Source organism: Lactuca serriola, chromosome 6 (genome assembly GCF_051521515.1).
Source record: "Lactuca serriola cultivar US96UC23 chromosome 6, Lser_US96UC23_V15, whole genome shotgun sequence".
Classification (NCBI taxonomy): Eukaryota; Viridiplantae; Streptophyta; class Magnoliopsida; order Asterales; family Asteraceae; genus Lactuca; species Lactuca serriola.
The window spans coordinates 94335889-94347901 of NC_136413.1; positions in this window are offsets into that span (position 1 = coordinate 94335889).

Genomic DNA, 12013 nt, shown 5'->3' on the forward strand with positions numbered 1-12013 from the left:
GCTATTTTAATGTTGACAAAATATCTAGCGGTTTATCTTTCAACTTTGTCAAATCTTTGACCAAACAATTATCTTTATCTGACAATTACACTGCAAATGAATGACCATTCATATACATTGATGGTTGGTGTTTATGTTCATCACATATAGGGATGTCAACGGGACCAAACGGGAGCGGAAATAGCTGCCCCCGCCCCCGCTCCCGAAATCAGTTGTTGCTCCCGCCCCCGTTTACATAGCTCCCGGTGTGACACCCCGAAACTTCAACCTTGTTGACCTATTCAATACTATCAATGTTAAACTCGTTTCAGCTATCTTTTAGCATTATTTGAGTCTGTTAAATGATCTAAATCCTCGTACAACCAAAGTTTGACTTAGGGATGGGTTGGTTTAAGATCTAAGGTTGCAAAAAGGCCAAACACTCCCTCTAGAGGAGTGTGTGGCCACACACATGAGTGTGTGGCCGCACACCCATTTTCTATATATAGATAAGGCTCATTTTCACTTCATTTCCCCTCTCCTCAACCGTACACATCTCTCTCTCTCTACTTGAATCAACCACAAACACTTCTAAGGCTTCAAAAACGTAAGTACTCCATCCTTTTTGCTTGCTATACTTGAAATACTTCATGATTTGAGCCTTAATTCACCTTAAAGTCGACCACACACTCCGACCACACACTCTGACCACATACTCCGACCACACACACTCCGACCACACACTCTTTTGTGTGGCCTTACACTCACTTAGTACAATCATTTGTGATTGTAACACTTGTCCCAAGTGTTTCTTAGTCCCGTAGGGTGTCGCTTATCATGATTAGTTGTATTATACACTAATTATGTCCATAGATCGTTATATGTTAAATAGGGTCCATTTGTGCTCAAGGTTGCACTTGACACTCAACATCCCTAACGATCCTACATTCGAATCACACGTCAAACGGTGATTTCATATCCCTATATTTTTTCGTGTTTTTAATGTTTTCATGGGGGGGATACAAGCCAAACTCAAAGTATTTTATTAAGTTTTAAAATTATTAAAACAGTTAATGATTTCCATGTTTAATAACATATTCAGATATTTTATCCATTTTTGTAATATGTTGAGCATAAGGGAAACTCTTAATTTGGAAATCTAACTTCATCGCTTTCAGAAAGGTTTTTACAAAGCAATTTCTATATCAACTCTAATAAACTATAGTGGGTATAGTTTGGGATAACACTCTAGGCAGTCTCTACCAAATCAGACTTCATAAATGAATATGTATAAACTATGGCAGATTTAGTTTATGTTATATATTTTCTCAGGAGTATAAAGTACAATTATTTAAGAATAATTATTGTTTTATATTGTTTTCTTGCTAATGAACTAGATTATACCGAATTGTGAGGCGTTACTTCAATACTGTACCATTAGGTGTACAGGGATAAATCCTTTTAGTATAACCAGAGTCTCCTGGAGGGAGAGCATGAGATTTGTGAATAGATCTATTCGGGACCGACAATCCCACACCAGAACTGCTAGCTACAGTTAGGCAGGCATGTCTATGGTGGACAAATGTCATTTAGCTTAACATCTGAAGAACGTTATAAAGGTCTCTCAGTCATATCAAGTATGGTTATACAACTCGCAAATAAGTATAAACTAACTTTGGTTTACGGAATCTACTCTTCTTTGTTTTATTATGAGTAATAAAACTACTTTCATAAATACAATGATAGTAATCAGGGATTTCTAAACTTGCATCTCTACCTCTAGGACGGTTAACCTATTTTTAGGGAAAATATGGGATTTTCCCAGGATAACACCTGTATTTCTAAAACTAATGGTTTATTTTCTGCTAATATATACTCTCTTAAAACTACTTTTCATAAGAAAATATGGGATTTTCTTAAGGAACTCTTTTCAAAAGAATCAAGAACATTTTTCCATCAAAACTAAATGTTTATAAACTCACCAGCTTTATGTTGATATTCTTTCAAACTGCTTGTATTCTTAGGAAATCGGTAGACAGGTACTTCTCAGATTTAGAGGAGCCAATAAGAGTCATGTTTTTATATTCTACATACCTTTGGTGTAATTAAAACAAGTTTCAGACTGATGTAAACACTTTTCATATATATATATATATATATATATATATATATATATATATATATATATTCATTGTAATGGTTGTGTTACTATGATTGCTATTGTACAATGGTTGTGATGCTAAACATGACGTCCTCCACCCCAGAATGTTTCCGCCATCCAGGTTTCGGGGTGTGACAAATTGGTATGAGAGCCCTTGTTTATAGCGAACTATGTATACCAAACCTTACATGGTATACAGCTATAAATACTAAAGGGGCCTAAGTGCTCTAAACTAAAAGTATATTTTCAAAATATAAGTATTTTTATAAAAAATATACAAGTATACCTGCGTACCAGAATCTGTGTCATAGGAAGAACAAAACAAAAGTATTTGGATGTTGGGACACTGCGGTTAAACCTGGGCAATTATGTAATCATGTCTAGGATGAATATAGCCTGATCAACTATATTCATTCGATACATGACCAACATGTGCTTGGGAATGACGGTGGTGTTACAGCAAGCCTAAAACTTACCAATAACATTCATCATAAAATACTATAGGAGTATTTCTACTAGAGCCAAATTCAGTATAGAGATTCCTCCAAGTGTTGCTACTACTTCCTTCTTAAGCGATAACTTACTTGCATTAGTAACCTTTTTGTGTACTTATCGCTTGGTAGAACGCTTTTAATTCCATGATGAGGTATATCTTGTTTCATGCATCACTAGGACTTACCATCCTCTTCTTCCTAGTTGTTTCTAGAACAAGATGCCTCCCCGACCATAAACCAATGGAAGAAACGACGACACACCACCACCACCACCCCCTTAGTTCAACCTTGTCATGTTCCAGGCAGCAGTTACAGCCGCCATGACTGCCGCAATGGCACAAGTGAACTCTGGTGGGGTTGGAGGTTGAACCGACCCACAGCAGCAAGACGGAAGTCAAGGACATCAAAAGGAGGGTTCCTACATGGACTTCATGACCGTAAAACCCAATTCCTTCGACGGAAATGGAGGTGTTATCGCTCTGACTCGATGGTTCGAGAAGATCGAATCCATCTTCGAATTTTACGTCTGTCCAGAAGCAAACAAGGTGAAGTTCACCGCCTACACCTTCACCGACAGAGCCTTGACTTGGTGGAATGGACAAGTTAAAACCCTAATCCTGCCAGTGGCTAATGCCATGGGTTGGGAAAGTTTGAAGGAACTCATGCTTGCAGAATACTGCCCGAGGGGCGAAGTGCAAAAGTTGGAGCACGAACTCTGGAATTTGAAGATGAAGGGTTCCGACATCGCTACCTACACCGCTAGATTCTGTGATCTGGCTCTCCTCTATCCGGGAATGGTCACCCCGGAGAGCACGAAAATCGAGAGGTACATTTGGGGACTGACATAACCAACCAAGGGAAATGTATTGGCTACTAGATCGGCTACATTTGAAAGCGCCAAGGATCTGGCGCAGACTCTGATCGATCATAGAGTCGATATGGATGAGGCATCAGCGGTCGCCGAGCCACAGAAGGAAAGTGGTGAGAAGGAGAAGAATCTTAGAACAAATGCAAGGGCCAGTCTCCTCAAGAGCCCTCCAAGAAGCAACAAACAGTGGCAGTTCACGCTGCTACTACTCTTGTTTTTGCTTCAACTGCTGCTCCAACCACCAAGCTCCTACCGGCGGTTATTCAGGGAAATTACCTCTATGCAACAAGTGTACCTTACATCATCACGGACCCTGTCATGATCTGAACTGCAACAACTGTGGAAGGAAGGGACACACGACCTGATACTATAGGGCGCCAGTCCAACCAATTAATACGACTCCTGCAGCGGGTGCCAGCCAAGCCTGCTATGGTTGTAGGGAAGTTGGACACTTCAAAAGAAACTGCCCCATGGCGGCAATGAGTGGAAATACAAGAAGGGTGCTGGTGATGGGCCAGGAGGAAGCAGTTACTGATCCTACCGATGTTACGGGTACGTTCCTCCTTAAGGGACTTCCTTCAAAATGAGTGTCGGTGTCACTTATGAGGATCCTAGGGGTTCCAAAATGGGCCAAGATGTTCTTGTTCATAAATTTTATCATTTGCTTGCCAGTAACGGTGGCTAGTGGTTTCGCCTCTATCCATTTGGTAAAAAAAAACTATGGCCACCAGTAAAAACTTCACGCCCCCCGGTGCCGGTGGGAAAGGTCCTACTATATCGATCCCCCATTAATGGAAAGGCCAGGGGCTGGTGATGTTGGTTGACGACATGGCCAATTGGTTTTGGAAAGGATTGAACGCTTGGCACTCCTCGCATTTCTTTGTTAGGGTTGCGGCATTGCTGTATACATCCGTCAAATATACTCCTAGGCAGAGTATTTTTGCCTGTGAATGCACGAGCGCCTTCGTGCGCTGCTACGTCCCTGGAATAGCTTTCTTTGAGGAACATTTGCCCCTCTATTTTAGAGACGCACTTGAGCCATGGGCTTAATTATCCTCTTCGGTAAAGTTGATTGTCCGTGTGATGAGTTAGAAAACTCTTTGATCGTTTAGATCTTAAACAGGTTAATCACGATAATGCAAACAGAAATATCAAACAAGAGAATGAATCAAAATATGTTGAATGATTCAATAGATTCACGCCTCAGCAGAGCTCGATAAAGAACTTCCGCTGTAAAGGATTTTTAGGGTTACAATCGATAAAAGGTATTTGCTATGAATGATCGACTCCAAAAATGTTACGTACAAAGATGCATGCAAGCATCTATAAATACTAAACCCTAATTAATAAATCACGGATGGACAGGCCCAATCCGGATACAAAATTGGACTATGAACCGAGCCCAATACGCAACACATAATGGACCCTACAATCTCCCCCTTTGCGTCAATTGGAGCGAGACCCTACTTTGGCTTGCTGGATCAAGCTGCAGGAACTTTCTTCGTGGTATCGAACAGACGAGGAATGATGGCAAGAATGGTTTGTCTGAAACGAATGTACCACTGGATCATATCATCGAAATACTTTTTGTCATCTTCAGAATTCTGCTTGCACTGATTAATGATCCCCAGAACATGTTCCAAACATGAAGTGGTATATAGATGCTTGTCAGCCAAGGCGAACAGACATTTTTTGCCTTCATTCCTGGTGAACATGACTGAGTTTCGCTTTGGATCGATCCTCCCCATCTGCACTTTATTCAAATCACTTGCAGAACCAACTGGGGAGATGGTGGGCTTCTTCTTGAATACACTAGCAATCTCCTGATCCATCTTGGCAACCTCCATGATATAGCAAACCAACATCCTATTGAAGTGATATATGATCGGCCCATATTCAACTTCATTGGTGAGGAGGATGTTATGCAGAATGATCCAATCATGTGGATTCAGGTTAGGAAGATCAGCGAGAGAAATGGCATGTTCGGTTTTAGCTGACCCCCTCAAAACTTTGAACCTGACATTAGTGAAGTTACCCTCCCGAAAGGGTTTGAGGACCCGAACGTTGATGATCTTCTGCGCACTCCACATCTGATACTGAGGCTGAGCAGACCTCAGATAGAAGTCAATAAGCTCCCTATCGACCTTTGGGTGAGGATGAGGGACTTCAGCAATGTGGGAAAATGCATGAAATATGAAGGCCTTTCGGGTCAAGGGCATGTCGAACTGAGAGTCGACAGAATTAACCCTGTCCAAGGAGATAACAGGTTCAAGCCAGAGGATGCTGGGGGTATCGATAACTTCTTTGATAAGCTTCTCGAGAGTCCATGGAGGGAATATGGTTTTTCGACTTTCAAGGAGATCATGAGCCTCCTTCATCTTCCTTTCGTTTGCTTCTGCCTCTCTAGCAATCGGAGCACTCATGTCTGAATCCTTATCCCTGGCCTGTTTCTTCAAGAGATCAGCAATGGTCTCTTTGTCATCATCACCATCACTGTCATCCAGAGCCTTTTTCCCTTTATCTTGAACACCTGAGCCTGAAGCCTGACCAGTTGTTGGAGGTTCGGTTGCTTTAGTTGAAGCTGATGTAGAAGTAGGAGGCGGTTGAGATTGATGTAGAAGCCTGACCAGTTGTGGATGCCTCTATAGCAGCAGTGGCAGAGTTGATAGAGGCTTCATGAGCCTTGGTGAAAGTATCAACCATCCCCTGAATGGCAGCCTCTGAGATATTGGACCGAGAGGAGGAGGAGGAAGCGATGAGACTATCAATTTTCTCATGAAGTTCCTTGATGTGCTTTTTGGTGATAGGAGCATCATCGTCATCATCGCTTTGAACTTGGTAGGGACTGTAGTAGACAGAATCAAAGGTCATGTCTTCCCCTCCAAGAAAAGTCTCGATATTTGCTGAGTGATTAGGAGATGAAGGCGAAGGTGGAGGTTCGGTTATGGGGGTAGGTTCGGGTGTGGAAGTATGTTCGGTTGCAGGTGTAGGTTTGGGTGCTGAAGTACGAGCCCCCGTATCAGATACGTTGGTTCGAACTCCAGTGGTTGTTGTTGTTGTAGCATCTGAGAAAATGGGAGGTGGTACAGGAATAGAGGTGGGTGGAATATGAGTAGTGGAGGTTATGGGGGGAATGGAAATAGAGATAGTGTTTGGGGGAGGAGAGACAGGGTTGGTTGAAACTGGTACCTCAGGTGAAGGCGAATGAGGAGGAGAGTCACCACGAAACGACTCCTCTGAGTCTGAACTCTCATCCTCAGATTCACTGGAGGAAGAGGCAAGAATGAGTTTTCTCCTAGGCTGGGTTTTCCTCTTCTTTAGTGTTGGTGATTGGGCTGCCTTCGTTGGTTTTCTCTTCTTAGGAGAAGGGCCTTTCGCCCCTTTGACCACCTTCTTGTCTTTCCCTTTTTCTGGTTTCTTGCACCTGGGAGCAGGTTTGTCAACGTCATTGATAGACTGAATCATCTCTGGAGTGAGCTCTTTGGGACCCGAAGGGAGAAACTCCTTGTAGGTCTTGATGATGCGGCTCTCCCTTGATACACAAGCATACATTGACTCAGGAATTGAGCCAACAAACTAAAACTTGGAAGGATCAGTAACAATTATCTTTGTGGTGTGGAAAACGCCAATAGAGGAGAGTGGAGATGTAGCCACAATGGGGACATGATAGTTATCCATTGTCCATTTGGTGACGAGCGTTCAGAACCTGGCGATGGAAATTTCAGAATGGCAAGAAGTAGAGGCAAGGCTTTGGATTAACTGCTGCCATAAAACTGAGCCATAGTCGAGGTTGACACCAGTGTACAACCCATAGAGAATCGTCATGAACAAACGACTAGCCCCATCAGAACCTGCACTTCTCTCTGATAGACCCTTGAACAGTATCGTGAAGAAGCCATTCCACTGAGGAGGAAGACACGATTTCTTGAACTTCGTGACAGTGGTAAGGATTTCAGTGTAACCCATGTTGTAAAACATGGAGAACAACTGTCCCACAGAAATCGACTCAGGGTTAACCCTCGACTCATCAGGTTTAAACCCTAGAAGCGAGCCGAATCGCTGTTTTGAAATGGAGGTTTTGGTATCAAGAATGTCGAAGAAAATGCGATCAACAGACTTATCGTAGTGGACAGTAGAGAAAATCTGGGATAAACACTCCATAGGTACGATTTCGACCTTGGTCAGTGCGAGAACTAGTGGAGAGTGTTTGAGACACTCCACTATAGGGTACATGAAGGCATCGTACGAAAATGGGGTGAGATCAATGAACAAGCTTTGCTGGGGTCGGATTGGGAGAATGTGGGAGGTTTCATGAACAGAGGAGGAATCTGCCATTGTTGAGTGCTTTGAAGAAGGAGATGAACAGTGGTAGAAAAGCGTCTTTGTTTTCTCTCAGAAAATTGGGTGCAGTAAAGAGGTAAAAGAACTTAGGTTTTACCCTTTATACCGTGTGTAGAAGAGAGAGAAAAATCCGCCCCCAAATCTTCTTGAAAAACGAATCGGTTCCTAAGTTGATTAACGCGTGACAGCTAGCGGCTCCTATGATTACGCATGAGAGAGAAAAACGTTTCCATTTTGCACGTCTTCCCATCAAATGCCTTTTTGAATTCCTGAAACCTTTAGTCTCCCAGCTGAGTCATCATCTTATCTTTAAAATGAGCTGTCTTCACTAAATAAAAGCAAACACGTAGATAGACCACAACATCCCGTTGAGAATATAGCATTAAAGACTAGAGCTATAAAAATAGCTTGTAGTGAACCAAACCAGACTTTTCGAAAATCAAAAAGATTTTCGTGCATAGATTGTCAAAGATAAAGAAATAAAGCAACATATATATGGGAAATTGTGATGTCAATATAGACACGAAACAGTTGATTCCGGGCACGAATCTCTTCCTTCAAAGTCAAGAGAGACTTTTAAGTGTTTGTGTGGTTTCCCGTTGAATTACGATTAAGCACTTGTTAAGAAGTGTTGAAAGGCATCTTTTAATGAGGCTTAAAGGGGTGGCTTTCGCTTCAGTTCAGAATTCCAGATCTTGACATAAGATAGAAACTGAATGAAGTACTTGTGAGACCAATGTGGTCTGTTGAACAAGTAGGTTTGGATCGTATTTTAGTGACTTGTTGGAAATGAATGGTGTGAAATCTCAAGAAAATTTAAAACTGGATTCTATGGGAAGAAATGTTATGGTATGTAACAATTTCATAAGAATCACACAAAAGGAAAATAGAGATTTCATGGTACAACCACTTGGGTGGATTCGTTAATTCATGAGTGAAAGCTAGAGCAATTTTAATTGTTCAGCGTCAATGCATATTGGGTATTGAATTGTGGGTTTCACTTAGCATGTATTGACACGAAGCTAAGATCACAAACACAAAGATTGTGTAACCATAAACCTCAGTGGTAATTTCTGAGAGTCTCAAGGGTTACATGTATGAAGCGAATATGATGGAGAAAAAAATATTTGAGGTGGTGTAAGGAAACTAAAGTACCTCTGCTATAAAAATAGTGACCAAGCAGAAAACTCTTAACTCATATTGTAACGACCGAAAAATACAACCAATTTTAAATTTTTCAAACACAGCTCGATTCCATTAAATCTTTACAAAAAGGTTTTCAATACAAAACATTTAACATATTCCCAGAATCACATTACTACAAAATCATGAGGAGCGGTACGATCACGCCTTCGCCTTGCCACAGTCTCCTAAAGAACCTGAAAAACATAAAACCACAACTGTAAGCCCGAAAGCTTAGTGAGATATCCCCAAAATACCAACCACATACACCATACACGCATAACAAGCCACAACATATCTGATCACAGAACATCCATGCACTTCGGGTCTACTGTGTGACTGGTCCGCCACACCGGCCTACAGTCCACCTGGTCCACCCTCTGAGTCTAGCCATAAACCTCGAGTCTACAGTATGATTGGTCCGCCCGCACAGGGCCTTCAATCCACCTGGTCCACTCTCTGAGTCTACAGTATGACTGGTCCGCCCACACCGGGCCTTCAATCTGTCTGGTCCACTCTCCGAGCCTCGGCACGTCTGGTCCGCCCTCTAGGGGCCTACAGCCTATCCGGACCGCTCGCTGGGCCTTCGGAACAACCGGTCCGCCTTGGGTATCTTGGCCTACAACACAAAGCAGGACCCGCCTCAACCCAACTCCAGTCTAAACAACCATGTGCACATAAACATACAATCATATAGCAATTCACAGTCAACAAGCAGGTCAAACTGATCACATAACATATGATCATCCTAACCAGGATACCGACCTAACAGGTCACTAGCATAGCATCTCCCTATCTCTCAGGATACCGATCTCAATCAGGTCTCTAACATATACCATCCTAGCTCTCAGGATGCAAACATATCACAGCAACAACATAACAACAACTACCCGGATCTCAATCCGATAAGGGCCGGCCTTGGCGCCTTAGACCCTGTTGATATAGTGAGGATAACTCACCTCGAAACTGTCGGCTGGAAGGATAAGATCCCGTTGCTCCAAGCTCCGACACAAACTCCTCCATTGAACACCAACACACTCAACTCAATAAATACCCTTAATTACCAAAATACCCCTGAAAGACAACTGGTCAACCTTTGGACAAGGTCAAAGTCAACCCCTGACTGACTCCACTCGCTGAGTCAACCCGATGACTCGCCGAGTCCCCATACTCAGAACTTCCCTCAATCCGCGACCTAACTCGCCGAGTCACCCCGAGACTCGTCCAGTCGAACAACTCTGAGTCCACTCGCCCACAACTCACCGAGTCATCCCTTGACTCGCCGATTCTCGACTCAACCAGAAAATATTGGGACTCTTCGACAAGACTCGCCGAGTCTAAGGCTATCTTCAACCTACTCGCCGAGTTGTTCATACAACTCGCCGAGTTCCAGGCCATCTTCATCCAACTCGCCGAGTTGTTCTTCCAACTCGTCGAGTTCCAGCTCATCTTCAAGCAACTCGTCGAGTCCACCCATGTGACTCGCCGAGTACCACCGGTCTAAATCCATACAGAAGCATTCCAGGCCATGCAATTGGTCCAAAACATAGATCTAGCCTCCTAGAACCCATCCATCACGTAAAGTGGCAAACTTTACGTGAATCCAAAGAGATTTAGGCCTTTAACACTTTAGGGCCAGGGTTTGGGACATGATAGCTTCACTACACACTCAAACACAGGGACTTTCAGGCATTCCAACCCTTCTCCATTCCAGATCTGAGGTAGCAACCTCAGATCTAACCTCTAAACTCCAAAACACCAAAAGATAAGCTCCCCACAAACCCTAAAATGATGAATCCATAAGAGTAACAGCCCAAGGATGAGATATTACCTCAAAAGAATGCCCCAACTGCAATGGAACTCGAATCCAAGCAAAGCCCCTTGCTCCAAGCCTCTTCTTCTTCTATATTTCCTCAACTATTGCTTCTCCAAGCTCCCAAATGCAACTTGATCCACTCACATACGAAGGTTAGGGTTTCTGGACTTGAGGATGAGTAAAGATGCTGGGGGAATGGATGTTATGTTCTTTATATAGGGGTCAACCCCGAGAATTAGGGTTTTCTCCACTCAGCGCCTACTCGCCGAGTCCATCTTACTGACTCGCCGAGTTGGCTACTTAACTCGTGACCAAGTCGCGACTTTACTCGCCGAGTCCACCCATGGACTCGCCGAGTCGCTCTTTCCCAATTTACTCTTTTAGCCCTTCAACTCTACTCTTGATATTTCGGGATGTTACACATATAAGAAAAGAGTAAGGTAGCTCATGATTAGAATAAATGTTGCAGCCTAATTGGGAAGAAGAGGTTTGTATATACCCAGTCAATAGGGCTATATTCAGAATCATTTGAGGCTTTGGACAACATGCAGCAGCATGCTTCTAGGGACACTTAGCTAGTAAAAAGTGTGAGAATGATACCTGCCCCATCGATATTCCATAAACTGTTAACATAAACAGAAGTAGAGAAAGAAAGAAAATATTTTTGGAATTTTTGATATTTTTGTAAAGAGAAAAACAAAACAAACCAAACTGAAAAGAAAAAATTTTGAACCGAACCCGAAATAGACCGAATGCTCGGTTCATTTCGGTTCCTTAAAAAAAATATTTTTGGATTTTTGGAAAAAAATTGTACAAACGTATACAACCAAAGATATCACCTTTTTGAGACAAGCAAAAATAAGTTCAGTGGGACCGAACCCGAAATAGACCGAGCGTTCGGTTCATTTCGGTTCCCGTGTGAACCGAGCCCGAAATAGACCGAGCGTTTGGTTCATTTCGCTTCCAACTTTTAGTTTTGGGAAGGTGTTTTTGGAACTGACTCCGATTCCATCATACCTAGGCCTTGTAGGATTTTATTGAAACTTGCTTCAGGAAGGGCTTTGGTGAAGATGTCGACCAGTTGATCATTGGTTCGAACAAAGTGAATTTCTATGTTTCCATCTTCCACATGATCCTTAATAAAGTGATACCTCAGTGCTATATGCTTTGTC